Source organism: Canis lupus, chromosome 38, assembly GCF_003254725.2.
Source record: "Canis lupus dingo isolate Sandy chromosome 38, ASM325472v2, whole genome shotgun sequence".
Taxonomy (NCBI): domain Eukaryota; kingdom Metazoa; phylum Chordata; class Mammalia; order Carnivora; family Canidae; genus Canis; species Canis lupus.
The window spans coordinates 16226978-16244893 of record NC_064280.1 but is presented as its reverse complement, the minus strand read 5'-3'; the positions used below and the strand labels follow the sequence as shown (position 1 = coordinate 16244893).

General features: G+C 38.6%; 1 long non-coding RNA gene across 1 annotated transcript in view; it reads right to left on the bottom strand.

The window, feature by feature from the left end:
- LOC118353561 (uncharacterized) overlaps positions 1-14383 on the bottom strand; it is a 123878-nt gene extending 109495 nt beyond the window's left edge. Inside the window, exon 1 of the long non-coding RNA XR_004812762.2 lies at positions 14268-14383. This is a non-coding gene — a long non-coding RNA (uncharacterized LOC118353561). The remainder of the gene's footprint in view (positions 1-14267) is intronic.
- Positions 14384-17916: the final 3533 nt, after the last annotated feature.

Below are 17916 nucleotides of genomic sequence, written 5' to 3'. Positions count from 1 at the left end.
GATAATCTCATCTTTCTTTCTTTCCTTTTTTCTTTCTTTCTCTTTCTTTCTTTCTTTCTTTCTTTCTTTCTTTCTTTCTTTCTTTCTTTCTTTCTTTCTTTCCTTCTTTTCCTTTCTTTCAGCAATTAACTACTATATGCCAACCAGTGTGCTCAGTGTGGGACTGAGGTGCTACAAATGGTCCCATCTTCTAATATTTGGGGGCTTTGTATTAAATCAGGTCTGTGTGCTTTCTGTATATAGAGAGAGTATCTTATGTTTGCAATATATATATATATATATATATATATATATATATATTCGACTTATGTTTGCAATATATATATATGACAACTATAACAAGAAATGTGTAGTATATAGTGTAGATATGTGTGTGTGTGTGTGTATTTCAGATTTTTTCATTATACTTAGCAGGAGGAATTGAGAAAAGTATATCTTTTCCATCTTCCTCAAAACAGAAATTTCTACTAGGTGAGGTTTTTTAAAGTAATTGATATCAAGCAAAGAAGATTTACCCATAGCAGGAAAGCCACTTAATTCCAAATGTCTTAAGCTATGTCTAAATGGTAACAAAATACACAGTCAATTTTTCTAGAAGTCTAGCTAATCATATTTGATAACATAGAGGAAGATTTACCAAATACACTTATGTGAAAAAGCAGGCCATAGAATAAAATGTGGAACATGATTCCAAGCACATAAAAATTATACATACACACACATAAAGATAAACAGATATAGATATATGGATAGATAGGTAGGTAGATACAGATACAGATACAGATACAGATGATAGATAGACAGACAGACATATAGAAGAAATGTACCTAAAAAGTTGAATGAGTGAGAGGTGTTAGAGAATTATGGGTATTTTTTATGTGTGTCTTTCCATACTTTTAAAATGATGTAAGTGATTACAATGTCCACAATACCCAAAGTTATCTATAGATTCAATGCAGTCCCTATCAAAATTCTAGTGGCATTTTTCAAAGATACAGAAAATATACCCTTCAAAAACTTGTCTGGATCTGTAAAAGCAATTCTCAGAAATAACAAATCTGGAGGTGTCAGACTTCTTGATACCAAATTTTACTATAAAGTCATAGTGATCAAAACAGTATGGTACTGGCATAAAAACAGACACGGAAACCAATAGGGCAGAATCAAAAGCCCAGAAATAAACTCAAACACAGGCATCAAAGGATATTTGACAAGGGAGCCAGGTATACTCAATGGGGAAAGGATAGTCTCTTCAACAGCTTGTACTGGGAAAAGTGGATATCCACATGCAAAAGAATAAAATCGGACATTGATCTTACACCATTTGCAAAAACTAACTCAAAATGGATTAAGGACCTAAATGTAAGACCTGAATCTATAAAATTACCAAAAGAAAATGTAGGAGAAAATTTCTTTGACATTGGTCTTGGCAATGATTTTTTGGATAAAAGAATGAAAGCACAAGGAACAAAAGCAAAAAATAAATAAATGGGACTCCATTAAACCAAAAGCATCTGCACAGCAAAGGAAAGAACACAATGAGAAAGGAATCAGTGAAACGATAGAATATATCTGCAAACTATCTATCTGATAAGAGGTTAATGTCCCAAGTATATAAGGACCCCATGTAAGTTAGTATCCAAACCAACAAGCAAACAAATAATCTTTTTTTATAATAAATTTATTTTTTATTGGTGTTCAATTTGCCAACATACAGAATAACACCCAGTGCTCACCCCATCAAGTGTCCCCCTCAGTGCCCGTCACCCAGTCACCCCCACCTCCCGCCCTCCCCTCCCCTTCCACCACCCCTAGCTCGTTTCCCAGAGTTAGGAGTCTCTCATGTTCTGTCTCTCTTTCTGATATTTCCTACCCATTTCTTCTCCCTTTCCCTCTATTCCCTTTCACTATTATTTATATTCCCCAAATGAATGAGAACATACAATGTTTGTCCTTCTCCGATTGACTTCTTTCACTCAGCATAATACCCTCCAGTTCCATCCACGTTGAAGCAAATGGTGGGTATTTGTCGTTTCTAATGGCTGAGGAATATTCCATTGTATACATAGACCACATCTTCTTTATCCATTCATCTTTCGATGGACACCGAGGTTCCTTCCACAGTTTGGCTATTGTGGACATTGCTGCTAGAAACATCGGGGTGCAGGTGTCCCGGCGTTTCACTGCATCTGTATCCTTGGGGTAAATCCCCAGCAGTGCAATTGCTGGGTCATAGGGCAGATCTATTCTGATTTTAAAATGAACAGAGGAGGGGTGCCTGGGTGGCTCAGTTGGTTAAGCATCTGCCTTTGGCTCAGGTCATGACCCCAGGGTCCTGGGATGAGTCCTGCATTCGGACTCCTTGCTGGCAGGAAGTCTGCTTCTCCCTCTCCTTCACCCCTTCTCTGCTCATGCGCGCGCTCTCTCTCTCTCTCTCTCATAAATAAATTAAATATTTTTTTCAAAAATGAGCAGAGAAACTAAACATTTTCCCCAAGAAGACAAACAAGTGGCTAACAAGTACATCAAAAAAATAGACATCACTAATCTTTAGGCATGTGCAAATCAAAACCATAATGAGCTATCACCTCACACTTTTTAGAATGCTATTTTCAGAGAAAAGAGATTACAAGTGTTGACAAGGATGTGGAGAAAAGGGAACATTTGTGCACTGTTGGTACAAATGTAAATTAGTACAGTCACCATGGGAAACAGTGTAGAGTTTCCTCAAAATTTAAAAATAGAGCTCCCTGATGATCCAGCAATCCTACTTCTGGGTACATATCTGAAGGAAATAGAAGCTATTTCAAAGAGATATCTGTACCTTCATGTTCATTGTGGCATCATTCACAATTGCCAAGACATAGAAACAACTTAAGTGTCTATCAATAGGTGAATGCATAAAGAAGATATGGTGTGTATATATAGAGAGACACACAATGGAATGATATTGTGTGTGCGTGTGTATACGTATATATACACAATTGTATATTACATTCCATTACACAATGGAATGTGAGTCAGCCGTAAAAAAGAATGAAACCTTGTCATTTACAACATGGATGGACCTAGAGGTATTATTAAGTGAAATCAGTCAAACAGAAAAGAAAAATACTGTATAATCTCACTTACATGTGGAATCTTAAAAAAAAAAAAAAAAAAAAAAAGTCCAATTGATAGAAACAGAGACTAGAATAGTAGATACCAGAGCGGGAGAGTGAGGGGAACAGAATGATATTGGTCAAAGGCTACAGAAGTCCAGTCCTAAGGTGAATAAGCTCTGAAGATCTAGCATACAGCACAGTGATTATAATCAATAGTACAGTATTATACACTTGAAAGTTGACAAAAGAATAGATCTTAGAGGTGACTGAGTGGCTCAGTCAGTTAAGTGTCTACCTTCAACTCAGGTCGTGATCTTGGGGATTGGGCATAGGTGGGGGGTGGTCTCCTGCTCACTGGGGAGTCTGCTTCTCCCTCCCCCTACTCGTATATGCACTCTCTCTCAATCTCTCTCTCTCTCAAATAAATAAAATCTTTTTTAAAAACTAATAGATCTTAAATTTTCTCACCACAAATAAAAAAAGTAAGCATGTCAGGTGATGGATGCGCTAACTTATCTTATTGTGGTAATCATTTCACAGTGGATACACGTATCAAATCATCACCTCATACACTTTAAATTTTTTTTTTTAATTTTTATTTAGTTATGATAGTCACAGAGAGAGAAAGAGAGGCAGAGACAGAGGCAGAGGGAGAAGCAGGCTCCATGCACTGGAGCCCGATGTGGGATTCGATCCCGGGTCTTCAGGATCGCGCCCTGGGCCAAAGGCAGGCGCCAAACCGCTGCGCCACCCAGGGATCCCCCTCATACACTTTAAACTCATACAATGTTATTTGTCAGTTACAATTCAATGAAACTGGGGGAAAAATAGTGATTACCTCTAAGGACTGGGGTCAGATGAAAAAGAGATTTTCAGGATGCCTGGGTGACTCAGTGGTTGAGCATCTGCCTTCTGCTCAGGGTGTGATCCCAGGATCCCAGAATGGAGTCTCACATTGGGCTCCCTGTGAGGATCCTGCTTCTCCCTCTGTCTATGTCTCTGCCTCTCTCTCTCTCTCTCTCTGTCTCTCTGTGTCTCTCATGAATAAATAAAATCTTTAAAGCAGAGAGATTTTCACTTTTTATTTTACATTCACTTACATTATTTGTTGCATTAATCATACTTGATTTTTTTAAGTTTTTATTTAAATTCTAATTAACATACAGTGTAATAGTAGTTTCAGGTTATAATTTAATGATTCAACACTTACATACAAGACCTGGTGCCCATCCAAACAAATTAAATTAACTTAAATTTAAATGTAAATTAAATACTTAAAAAATTACTTCTAAATTCAAAATTCAAATATGTAAGGATATGATTTTTTGACCATATCTATGTAGTATAATCTCACAAAATTTAAAACACTAAGTGGATAAAATCTGACTATTCATGCCAAGTAGCCAGTTAATTTTCTTTTTAATTTAATTTTTTTTCATTTTGCTCAACAAATTTAGCAGTACTACTCATATAGTGTAAATTTGGCCTTAAAAATTAGGTTTTAATATCATCTTTGAAAGGAGCCCAACTCCAAATTCCCAATTTTAACAAATTCTCAACTTTTGGAACAGAGAATAGTCCTTCACTCTTGCAATTAAATTCCAAATGCTATTTTGGGTGCTATCCAGAGGCCTCAGATCATAGAAAATCATACAAGGCCTTGTGTGCCTCACTCAGAAAGTAGAGACTGGAATAAAATTCTCCAGATTGACTTCCTCCTGGCCCCTGATGCTTCAGCCACTCCACGGAAGCCTGGCTGACACCACGTGCTCCAGAAGAAGGGTCTGCCAACCTCAACAAGATGTAGAAGATCTCAGAAGTGCTCAAATTCTTGGCTGGGCCAGCTGATTTAACAGCCTCTTTATAGAGGATGTTTTTATTTTTGATCCTATATCCCAGAAATTTGAGTTTCTTGGAATAGAAAATATGAATGTGGGTGGGCCTACTCATTTCATATTCCCTCTCCCTCCCTCTTCTGCAACCCATTGTTTCACACATTCCAGTCTTTTCCTCCAAGCACTTTCTTCTCTCTGTGGGCTTCTCTTGCACCCCATTCCCCTCAGAGACTTTCTCTCTGACTCTTCCTTCATTCTCATGAATGGTTTTCTTTATCCCAGACCCAGCGATCAGATCACTTCATGGCTACTCTAATCCAGACATCGAGATGACCAAAATAAACAAGCAGCCGAAAAGTCTTCCTAATTTCCCAAACATCTTAAGTATCAAAGGAGGTCAACCGCGGCAAAATTCATCTGTTATTTTTAAGTGACTGCTTTCCAAAACCCCCAGCTCTCCCTGACAAAGGACAAGAAATCCACAGCATTTTTGACAACTAAGTTGAGTCTCTGAATATTATTTCAACATTCTTCTACACTTTCATCTCTTTCTCCCTTCCTCTCTCACTCGGCCAAAGAGATATGATAAAATGATTTTTTTCAAAGATTCTATCCTGGTCACTGCAAGCTACAAATGGAGCAAGCAGTTACAAAGTAAAGCTTGTCCCCAATTATAGTCTTCCGACCAACCATCCTCTCTTAGTTCCTTTAGTTTGCTTGCGAGGCAAAACGCAGGTTCTGCAGAGGACAGAGTAGGCTATGGAACCGTACTAGCTGTGAGGGCTTTTGCAAGTCACATCCCCTCTTTGTGCCTTTGGCTCCTTGTAGTTATGTATTAGAGCCATTCACATATATCCTTCTTCTCCTCTGTTCCCAGCTACATTTTAGAATTTCCCTTTCCTACCCCCTGAAGGAGGCATAGCCATATAATTTGTGTTGTCCAATGAATTGTTAACAGAAATGCATGGATCACTTCCAAGCAAAACCTAAGAGCCAGTTCACCAGATTCCTATTTTCTTTTCCAGAGATCATAGAAACGCATTTCAAGATGGAATCTCCATAAGCCTGGGTCCCTGTATGACCTTCATGAGTAGAGCCGCCTCTGCCATCCCATGTAGAATGTACCTCATGGTAGCACATATACTTTAAGCCACTGAGATTTGAAGGCTGTTGGTGACGTATCATAATCTAACTCATCCTGACTGATACACTCCTTATCTAGAGAGTGAGGGTGGTGATGATAACATCTAGCGACATACAGTGTTGCTCTGAAGATCAAATGTGATGACTCACACGGTAAGTGCCCAATGACTGTTGGTGACGTATATTTCTTTGAAACACCTCAGACAAGCTAAACGGATTATTAGAGGAGGACCAATGGCCTTATCTTACAGCTAGCTTTGAACAGTAGAAACAAAAGTAGAAGGAAACACCCTTAGAATCACTCTAACTGGAAAATATCCTTGCCTTCTCTTCCCTGTCTCCTCATCAATAACCAATTATCACTTTATGCACTCTGACCTGCCTAAACAACCCACTCTCATCATAGAAATGTGAAACGAGCTAAAGACACTTTCACCTTCTTGGGATGTCTTCCCAAACCAATCCTAACTCACGCAAGTTATCCCATATTATACACTAGACCACTCTTTCAAATGAGTATGTCCATAGCAAGCATTATATGCCTTTCTACTTTCAGTTTCCTTAAAAATGTCTTCAATTGTGAAATGTAATTGTCCAATTTTCCTAAAAGGAGAGGAACCATGTCCGCTGTTTCTCTGATGCAGTTTCTCTGTTCCTCTTGCAGTTTTCATATTTCCCCACATGTACCCTTCCTTGTTTCTCTTGCAGTTTCCATTGCAAGATCATCCCATATGTATCCTTAACCCCCACACCTCAGAACCTATGGCAGAGACCTGCGTTTAGCTGATGCTCCATTAATGTCCTTTGCTGACTTGTTTAACTTGTGCCAAGACCTACAGAAAATGTAAAACAAATAAGGGCTTGCTCAGGATGGATCATCAAGGTGATTGCAACTCCTCCTTGACCCAAATCGGGATTTCTTATACTTTGAACGTTTTATCATCCAAAGGGGGTAGCTGTACAGGTTTGCAAAGCATCACCCCAAGAGCCCCAAATGGTTTGTCATTTTGCTCACCTGATTACAGTAATTAAGAATGTACATAAGAACCTTGACTACCCAAAGAATCCATGGGTCCATCCAGGTTCACCAGAGTAGCATAAGAACAATAATAACACACTTCCACAGCATGGCCACCTCTCCCTGCAGGAATCTGCTGTGTAGACAGTTCTCTTTGGATACTTCCTGCCAAAAAAAATAAATGTGAGCTTCCTCAGAGCAGAGCAAAGGCACTATGAGACAAGGCATGACTCAGTGGACTTCCAGAAATCATTTGTTTGCCTATTTGTTTGGGTCAGCAAACCAGCTCTCAAAAATGCACAGAAGGGTGGATCAGGAGCAGAACAGACAACAGGAATCCAGAGCTAACTGCCCAACCTGACTTCAGTCTTATACTTCTCTTTTCTCCTTTAAATAGGCAATGTGCTTTGTTTGTATATGACAGCTCGGTGGTGGCTAAGCATGTGGGGCCCAGAATCTCTTTCAGTTCCACATTGACTAGTTTCCCAGAAACCAGGCTTAGATCTCAAAGCCACAACAAAGAGATGCCCATTTAGCAAACTGACCCCCTTTATCACCACAGCAGCTTCTGTATTTTCAAACTGGTAGGCAATACCTGAAGGAAAAGAATGCATTTTATACTGCCTGCTTTCAGCCTTGAGACAGTTCCCTCTTAGATGTGTATGTTCATGGGGGCCTAGAAACAAATGGGAAAAATAAGAGCCATCGACAGCTCCCCCCTCACAGTAGCCGAGCCTTCAACATGAGTCCCCATCATTAAAGTACTCACTTAAGATCCACTTCCTCCCTTCTTTGGTGAAGCCCCTTCTCCAAACAACCTCCACACTTCCTTTTGGTTAATACAAAAAATAGATCCTGAGTATACTCTGCTTCCAAGTGATCAAGTGAATGGACTGTGTACTGTGTGCTGTGATTGCAAGAGACACAGAAAGATAAGCCTGCTTTCACACTGTCTGTCCATATAAAATTGAAGTTAACTGTCTTATGTGAATGAAACTTAAAAATTTTCCATACAAGCAAACCTATATATGCTGATAAGTAAATGTGTCCTATTTTATTACTAAATGATAATGGTACATAGTATTTTTTAAGTACTATACATTATTTGCATCTATTATATTGTCAATCAAATTTCATCTCATTAGAGACTCCCTCTTCAACCACTCCATCTAAAATAATGGCCTCTTCCCTACTACTTTCTGTGCTCTAACCCTATTTTCTTTACAGAATTTACCATTATCTGATATTATTTTATTTATTTCTTGGATTATTACTTTTATGTACCACGGAATGTAAGCTCCACAGGCAGGAATTTTGCCTAGAACAGAGTCTGCTTAAAGTTCCTTCTCTCTTTCTTCCTCTGCTTCTTTTCCCCTAAAAAATAAAAATAAATTTATATGTGTGTGTGTGTGTGTGTGTGTGTGTGTATATATATATATATATATATATATATATATATATATATAGTTGGTTGGTTAGAAAAATGTCAGTTAAGATGAAATACCCATGGATGGTTACAGCAATGTCAGTTAGAATGAAATACCATTTTCCCATGCATCAGATTAACAAAAATTAACAATCAGCATGAATGAGAATGCAAGGAAATAAGCTCCCCCATATACTTCTGGGTGCAGGGGTGGAGGAGAGGAGTTTAAATTGCTACAATCTTTTGGAAAGCAATTGCACAATATCTATCAAAATTTTAAATATAGGGATGCCTGGGTGGCTCAGCAGTTGAGCATCTGCCTTTGACTGAGGACGTGATCCCAGATCCAGGGATCAAGTCCGACATCGGGGTCCCCACAGGGAGCCTGCTTCTCCCTCTGCCTATGTCTCTGCCTCTCTCTCTTTGTGTCTCTCATGAATAAATAAATAAAATCTTTAAAAATTTTAAAATATACATGTCCTTTGGTGACCAATCTTATGGTCTGAACTCTTTTCTATAGAAATAAACATACTATGTTTTAATGTTGATGCAGCATAGTTTTTAATGACCAAAAATACCCTTAAAATCTCATCAATAGAAGACTAATTAAACAAACTTTATATACCCACATAGCAGAAATTCTAAAAATGTTAAAAATGGGTATAATCTTTATTGACTAGAGAACTACTTATAATGTGAGAAAGGAAGTTATAGAGTAATATAACCAATGTAATTAATAATCCCATTTAAAAAAAAAACCTCATTATTCCTGCTTCAAAACTATAAACATAGGGCTCTGTGTGTATACACACACACACACACACACACATGCACACACACACATACACACATATATGTATATATGAACACATAAAGGCATATGTTTTTATGTTTGCATGAGTGTGGAGAAAAACAGGAGATCCTATACCAGCCACTGTTAATCTTGGGACCTTGAAGAGATTCTGGCGGAAAGTAAAGAAAAATAATTTAACTCTTTGAGTGATTTAACCTATTAACATGAGTAAAAATAGCAAAATCAGTTGCAAAGAAAGTAAATGGCTTTCCCATTCACTGTAAAGTCCTTAAGTCTAGTTCCATGCCTTAATTTCTCTCTACAAAGAAAGGCCAGCCTTATTATGGGCCTGTTTGTTCCATAGGAAGAAAAATATCTATTGACCAAGACTTACCTAGTCTTGCTCAGCCTGAGTGATTAGAAAGTGGGACTCCTGCTGTCACACTGCAGATGGCCAGGCCCTGATCAGTACACCCACTGGACACTTCCCGGGAGGCAGCAGCAAGGCCCATGACAAGCCCAGAGAAGGAGAGAAGTGTAATTACTAACCTTCTTGGGTGACCTCTGTTTCCTGGCTCAGGTTGGGTACATACCCTCCATTAGACTCCAACCTTGGGGGAAACCTCTCTCCTGGGAACCCTAGGACTTCTGTCTATGAAGTTCCAACTCCAAATATTCCACATGAGCCAGGACTCTGAACCAGAACTGCATTTAGCTAGCCCTGAACTATCTCTCAATCTCACAACCCCTCCACCTCTTGCTTCTCTTTATCTTTCCAGAATCACTCCAGTTAGAAAGTTTAAGCCTTGGGTTCTTTTTTTCTCAGGAAAGATCTCCAGACTGTAGCTCCCTAACCACTGCCCCCAACAAGAGTCAGAGAAATCCAGAAAGAAAGATAAAGTACCCCTTTGAGAAGAAATGATGATTTATGAAGAACAGCTAAGGAAGCTAGGCAGGGGTTTTGCTTAAATAGATTTGAATACCCTAGAGAATTGCGAAGTATTGTATCTCTACTAGGCTTTTTATCAGATTTATCACACAAAAGGAGAGTTACCAGAGAAAATAAAGGACATCCATTATATTTAAATTTCAGACAGGCAATGAATGATTGTTTCAGTATAAGTGCTTCCCACATATTGCATGAGTCCCATATTTTTATTTGCTAAATCTGACAACTCTACCCAGAAGGGAACTGTTTGTCTTTTTACCCTTATTCTCCGAAATATCCTCATTCTCTGTATCAATATTCTTCGTTTACAAATGCCTTAGTTCCACTCAAGCTTCACAACGGCTCTACTCCCTTTTTTTTTAATTTATTTTTTATTGGTGTTCAATTTACTAACATACAGAATAACCCCCAGTGCCGTCACCCATCTACTCCCTTTTATCTCTCAGAAACTTAGAAATCTTCACTCAGTAATAGGAAGATCCAGTCTAGTTTCCTTACTGAACAACGTTCCATCAAAAGTACAAGTTTGTCCTGCTCCAATTACCTGATGAAAATACAACCAGCTAGCTTACAGACCATTTCTCAGCAAAATGAACAGGTATTTATTTAGATATAGTGTTATAAAAACAAAACAAGCAAAAGCCAATCCTGAGGAATGATGACAGAAAGTGGTAATTGGCAATTATGGGGTTTATTTAACAATCACTATGAAGAGTTTTATTTAGATCATTCAGATTACAGAGAAGTCTGTAAGACCTACACTGGCCAGCACATGCTATGTGACCTGATACTAAAGCCAGAAAAGAACACTACAAAGAAAGAAAATTACATACCAATATCCCTGATATCCCTGATAAACATAAACACAAAAATCCTGAACAAAAATTAACAAATCAAATTTAACAATATATTAAAAGCATCATACACCTTGATCAAGTGGTATTTATATTCCAGATACAAGGATGGTTCAGCATCTGCAAATCAGTCAATGTGATGCACCACATTAACAAAAGATAAAAATCATGTGATTATCTCATCAGATCCAGAAAAAGCATTTGACAAGATCCAATGCCTATTTATGATTAAAACTCTCAGCAAAGTGGATATAAAAGGAACATACCTCAATATAAGACAGGCTACATATGACAAACCCACAGCTGACATCATACTCAACAGTAAAAAGGCAAAAGCTTTTCTTCTAAGATCAGGAATGACAAAGATACCCACTCTCACCACTTTGCTCAACTTAATTTTGGAAGTTCTAGAAGAAATTAGACAAGAAAAAGAAACAAAAGCCATCCAGTTTGGAAAGGAAGAAGTGAAGTAAAACTTATTATTTGCAGATAAAATGACACTATATAAAGAAAATACTATAGACTCCACCAAAAAAAAAATATTAGAAGTAACAAATTCAGTAAAGTTGTAGGATACAAAATTAATATACAGAAATTGGCAGCACTTCCAAACACTAATAATAAGATATCAGAAAGAAAAATTAAGAAAAGAATTTATAATTGATATAAAAAGAATAAAATGCCTACGAATGAATTTAACCAAGAAGGTAAAAGACCTATACTCTGAAAACTAAGACATTGATGAAAGCAATTGAAGACAATACAAAGAAATGGAAAGATACTCCATGCTCATGAATTGAAAGAATTAATGCTGTTAAAATGTCCATACTACCTAATGCAATCTACAGATTGAGTGTGATCCCCATCAAAATATCAGTGGCGTTTTTCACAAAGCTAGAACAAAGACTTCTAAAATTTGTATGGAGAGGCAGCCCCGGTGGCTGAGCCGCCTTCAGCTTGGGGTGTGATCCTGGAGACCTGGGATCGAGTCCCACGTCATGCTCCCTGCATGGAGCCTGCTTCTCCCTCTGCCTGTGTCTCTGCCTCTGTCTCTCTCTGTGTCTGTCATGAATAAATAAATAAAATCTTTAAAAAAAGAAACAAACAACCTGATTTAAAAAGGGCAATAAACCTTAACCAGACATTTTTCCAAAGAAGACATAGAGATGACCAACAAGCACATGAAAAGATGCTCAATGTATTACTCATCATCAAGGAAATGCAATTCAAAACCACAATGAGATATCACCTCACCCCTGTTAGGTTGGTGATGATCAAAAAGACGAAAAGATAACAAGTGTTGGTGAGGATGTGGAGAAAAGGGACCCTCAGATGTTATTGGTGGGAATGTAAATTATTGTAGCCACTATGGTAAACAGTATGGAGGTTTCTCAAAAAATGAAAAATAGAATACCATGTAACCCAGCAATTCCACTTCTAGGCATCTATTCAAAAGGAATGAGAACCCCAATTTGAAGAGATATATGCACCCCTATGTTCATTGCAGTGGTATTTACCATAGCCAAGGTATGGAAGCAATCTAAGTGAACATCAACAGGTGAATGGATACCGAAGATGTGGTATATTTACAATGGAATGTGACTCAGCAATAAGAAAAGAGTGAAGCCGTGCCATTTGTGACCACACAGGTAGACCTAGAGGGTATGATGCTAAGTGAAATAAGTAAGACAGAGAAAGACAAATACCATATGAGTTCACTCATATGTGAAATCTAAAAGACAAAACAAACAAAACAAAATAGAAATAGACTCACAGATACAGGAAACAAACTATTAGTTACCAGAGCAGGGAGGGATTGGGGGTGGACAAAATAGGTGGATTAAAAGGTATGAACTTCCAGTTATAAAAGAAATAAGTCACGTGGATATAATGTAGAGCATAGGAAATATAGTCAATAAGTTGTAATGACTTTGTATGGCAACTAAGAAGATCATTTCACAATGTATAAAAATATCAAATCACTATGATATACACCCGAAATTAATAGGATATTGTACGTCAATTATACTTCAATTTTTAAAAAAAGAATTATTTTCCAGTAGTGGTAGTGCATTGTAATGAGTCATCCCCACTCTCTTTTTGGGTCTCGCTGTGACCACAACACCAGGGTTGGAAGCTGGAGGTAAAACAATTACCTTTGTGCAAACTTTACAGATACACAAGAAAAACCTGGTTCTAAGATTTAACAAACTAAGTGAACTGGCTGCCACTTGAACCATGTGAATTATCTAATTAGTTAATGTCTATTTTTCTTTGTCCAGTGGGTCTTGTCGATTTGTTGTTACTTATTTATACACTATATTCCTTTGATTTAAAAAGAAAATTAATTGAAGGAAGGAGAAGAACAGATATGAAGTGGGAAAGATGGCAGGTAGAAGATAACAAATAATAAGTTAAATATTGAACCTCAGTAGAAAATAAAGCCTGCCCCTCCCCATTCTCTATTGTGTTCCATGCCTGCCCCAAATGTGAATAATGTGAATAATTATGTCACTTCAAATAATATGCATGCTCAGATTTTGTTAAAGAAATGTTGATATTTAGGGGCGCCTGGGTGGCTAAGTCAGTTAAGCATCTGCCTTCAGCTCAGGTCATGATCCCAGGGTCCTGGGGTCGAGCCCCACATCAGGCTCCCTGCTCAGCGAGGCATCTGCTTCTCCCTCACCCTCTGCCCCTCTTCAAATTCCAGTTCCACTGCTTCCTTCCTCAAGGCAAGATATACCATCTCTGCAAATCTCAGTTTCCCCATCTACATAATGGATAACAATCACCAAAGGGATTGAGGAGAACCAGTCCATATAAAGCAGCGCCCAGCACACAGTACGCATTCTGTGGATGCCAGTGTGGAATCATCAGCAGGTAGCATCATCCTCATTTTACTGATGACATCATTAGACTTGAAGAATTTAAGTGGCACTTGCTCAAAGTCACACAGATATAAGTAGAAAATCTGAAACTGGAGTCCAGTCTTCTATGAGAGTATGCAATACTCTTCCTGCTATGATTCCCTAATTCACTGTTGAAAAGCAAAACTTTTAGGATGCCATTACTGTAGTTTGTTTGAGTTCAACATAACCCCAAATGAAGCAGTAGCTCTTGTGCCAGAAACCCAAACGATACTTACACAGATCCTTCATTTCACTGTATCTGGACTAGACTCAGAAGGAAGGAGGACAGTCATCTTAGGAAAGACAGAGAAAAACTACACAGGATTTCAGTCCTCTGGGCCCCTCCCTCCCCTTGAGTCTTGTTTGGAACTAAGGCTCATCTAGTGTCACTTCCTGCTTCTGAGTCATCATCATAGATTAGTATCACTAGCCCAAGCTGTGTTCCAGGAGCTCAGGAAAGAAAGTTCTCTGAGATTCACTTTGGAATTGGCTCCTTCTCATAATAAATACTTTCTGAACTCATCAAGAGAGGCTATAGAAGAATTAGTGTCCCCAGAGAACTTCATTTATTTTACAGATTTATGAAATGGATCCTCTTGCCAAGACCTCATGTGCACTTCTTTTTTCAGTAAAGGTGACACAGAGTTTCTCCCAAAATAAAATTGACTCTTCCAGTTGCTTAAATTGAGGGTCATGAGTCATCCTGGCTGCCCAGTATCACTGAGGACACAGTGTAACTTCTTAACATAAAAGCCTTAATAGCGTTTAGGCACTCTCCCTTAATATACTTGCCAAAAGAGTCTGCGGTGATGGTCTTTACCACTCCCAAAACAGCTTCAGGTCAATAAAGTTTAGCGAGCACCATCTTTTCTGACCAGTCGTTTTTACAACTAACCTTTGAGTTAGCTCAGGATTTGTCATTAAACAATTTGTCATTGTGGGAAAGAACTGAGCTAAGCACCGAGAAAGTCCAAAGCAACAATTGCCTCTGTGTCCTTAAAACTCACAGTTCAGGAGAAGGGAGAGATGTTGTTTTAAAGCTGCATTGCTTCATTTAATAAAGATATTGGCCAAGCACTGGAGAACCTACTCTGTCAGAAGGGCTTTACTAAAGAAGAGACATTCAGTCTTTAGGAAGGTTGTTGGGAAAAGGGGAGTAGAACATTCACGATAGATGGAACCACGTATGAAGAACATAGAGGAATGAATGAGCATGGGAGTGGATATGTGGAGGGGGTAGGGACAATATTCCAATATGGTGACACATGGTTGGACAGCAGCAGGTGCTGAGGCTACTGAGAGCCAATCAGTGATAAGCTTTGAATGTTCTGCTAAAGAGTTTAGATGTTACCCTCAAACTTTCCAAAAATGCAGTCCTGTTGGTAAAAACCACACAGTGACTGGTAAGAATCAGCTTATTGATAACCTATGTTTTTAGCTACTGGCCATCCATCTTCCACAGCTGTTTACCATAAGGACACTTCCCCCTGGGTCTCTCTCTCACAGGAATAGTGCTCTTCACACCACCACCCCCACAACACATACACACATAAACACACCCAACATATACCACCTCAAACCCCTCTACACTCAGGGCTGCAATTCTTCACTGTTCCAAGCCAATGGTCACTGTTCTCCTGACAGAGGCCCGCAGCCCCACTTTCACCCTGTGTCACTGCAGGAAATCTTTGCTCTATGACAGAGCCTCCAGCGCAAGAGAAATTTGTTCCTGGTCCCCCAAACTGGAATTTGGAGGACCAATAGCCTCCTGTTTGCTAAATCCAATGTTTATTTCTTAATCTTGGTCTCTATACTACTGATTGTCTTTTTTCATCTTCCCTGAAATTTTCTACAGTCTTGACTTCCGGGCACTGCTCTCATCTAGCTGTGGTCCAACATCTCTGGTTGCCCCCCTTGAAATCCTCCTCATCTACTTCTGTGGCCTTGCTTCTTACCTGTTGTATCTCCTGCCTCTACTGCTCCTGAGCACTTCCCTCATTTCCAACCTTCTGATCAGGGTAATGACCCAAGCACACATCTGTAACTGAGCCTCTGCACCCAGGTCTGTGCCTCCTCCTTCCTTCCTTCCACCTTCCCTTCCTCCCTCCTCTCCTTCCTTCTCTTTCTTTCCTTCGCTCCTCCCTTCTCCCCTTTCTTTCCTCCTTTCTCCCTTTCTTTCCTTTTTTCTTTCTTTTTTCTTTCTTTCTCTTTCTTTCTTTCTTTTTCTTTCTCTTTCTTTCTTTCTTTCTTTCTTTCTTTCTTTCTTTCTTCCTTTCTTTTTCTTCTTTCATATGTGTGTGAATAGTATATCACTACCCTATCTATTCATTTCTGATATTATCTTGTTACTAAATCCAATCTGTCTTCAGGCCCTAGCAAATTTATCACTTTAATATTCCTAATCCATCCCCTCTTCTTCCTCATGTGCCCTTCCCTCATGCCTCATTAATCTTCCCTGACAAAACTCCAACAGCCCTTCAGTCCCTCTCCCTATCCTGTCCTCATGGCCTCTCCCATCCAGTATAACAGAGTGACCAAGTAAAGTTTTAAAGTGTGAATATGAACATGTCAGTCTCCTACTTGACATCTCACCTCCAAGGGGGGCAAACAAACCCATATTTACCGAGCCCCATTGGCCCAACCCTTGCTTGCAAGATAATCAACCTTCCCACCTGTTCTTCACAGGCCAAGATCTTTTGAGCCTTCATGCTGATTCCCCTTCCCATACTCAGAGGAAATTCCCACTTTCACTCCCTTTCCAACTCCATCCTTCCCTTCAAGAAAGAAAGAAAGAAAGAAAAAAAGAAAGAAAGAAAGAAAAAGAGTTCAAATATCCTCTGAGAGTCTTGTCCTGACCCTCTGTACCTTCAGCTTACTGTCCTATGTATTCACATAACACACTATTCTATTTTCTGTGATGGCCCTTAGACTAAGAAATAGGCATGTAACTGCCCAATTCAATCATGATATCATTATCATCAGGGACACAATTTATTTCTGTATTCCCACCACATAAATACTCAATACATTTGTGAATGAATAAATAAATGCCTATATCCCCAGAAACTTGATCATCAAGTTTTTTTCATACTAGTTTTTAACTGCCTATGGGTTGAGCATATTCTGTGGGCTGGCTGGGAAACTTACCTACCATTTATAAATTTGTTTCTATGGAGAAATGCATTGACAGTTTCAAAAGAAAGACACTTACAAAGAATTTGGAACAGACCCCATTAGCAAACTGAAGATTGATTATATTTATCTCTTCGCATTTTCATAGCTATGAAATTGGTCTATCACTGTCTGCTCTTGGCTAATAAAGTATTAAAATAGAGAGAATATAAGTAAACCTCTAACACTAAGCATTCTTTGATTACCATTCTAGCTATTTAGTAAATAAAAACTCATAGGCTAGATGTATGTGGACCACAGGCACCCTTCCCAAGTAGTTGCTTAGGCATTTCTTTTGTTTTCTGGCCCTGTATTCATGTGATCCTATTTAGGAAAACCTGACATTTGGAAATCTAAACATAGAAACCAGATACATTCAGGGGTTATGACTCAGGTTACAAAATAATTTTTCACTTTAGAAATTTAATAATGACTTACTCTGTTCATTAAAGAGTAATAAAAAATTATCATGGACCTCTGAAAAGAAATACAGAATTTAAGAACAGAATTAAGCCTGGCTATATTTGCAGTCATGAGCATTTCTTTTTGAAACGCCATAATTTACCCCTCCCCACTTGGGATTTATTCTTGTGGCATTACAACTCTCCCTCTACTGAGAAGCACAACAAAAGACCATTTGAGTAGGAAGCAGATGTGTATCTTCTGGAGCTTAACACCCCTGGCTCAAATCTGACGGTGAAAATTTACAGCCCT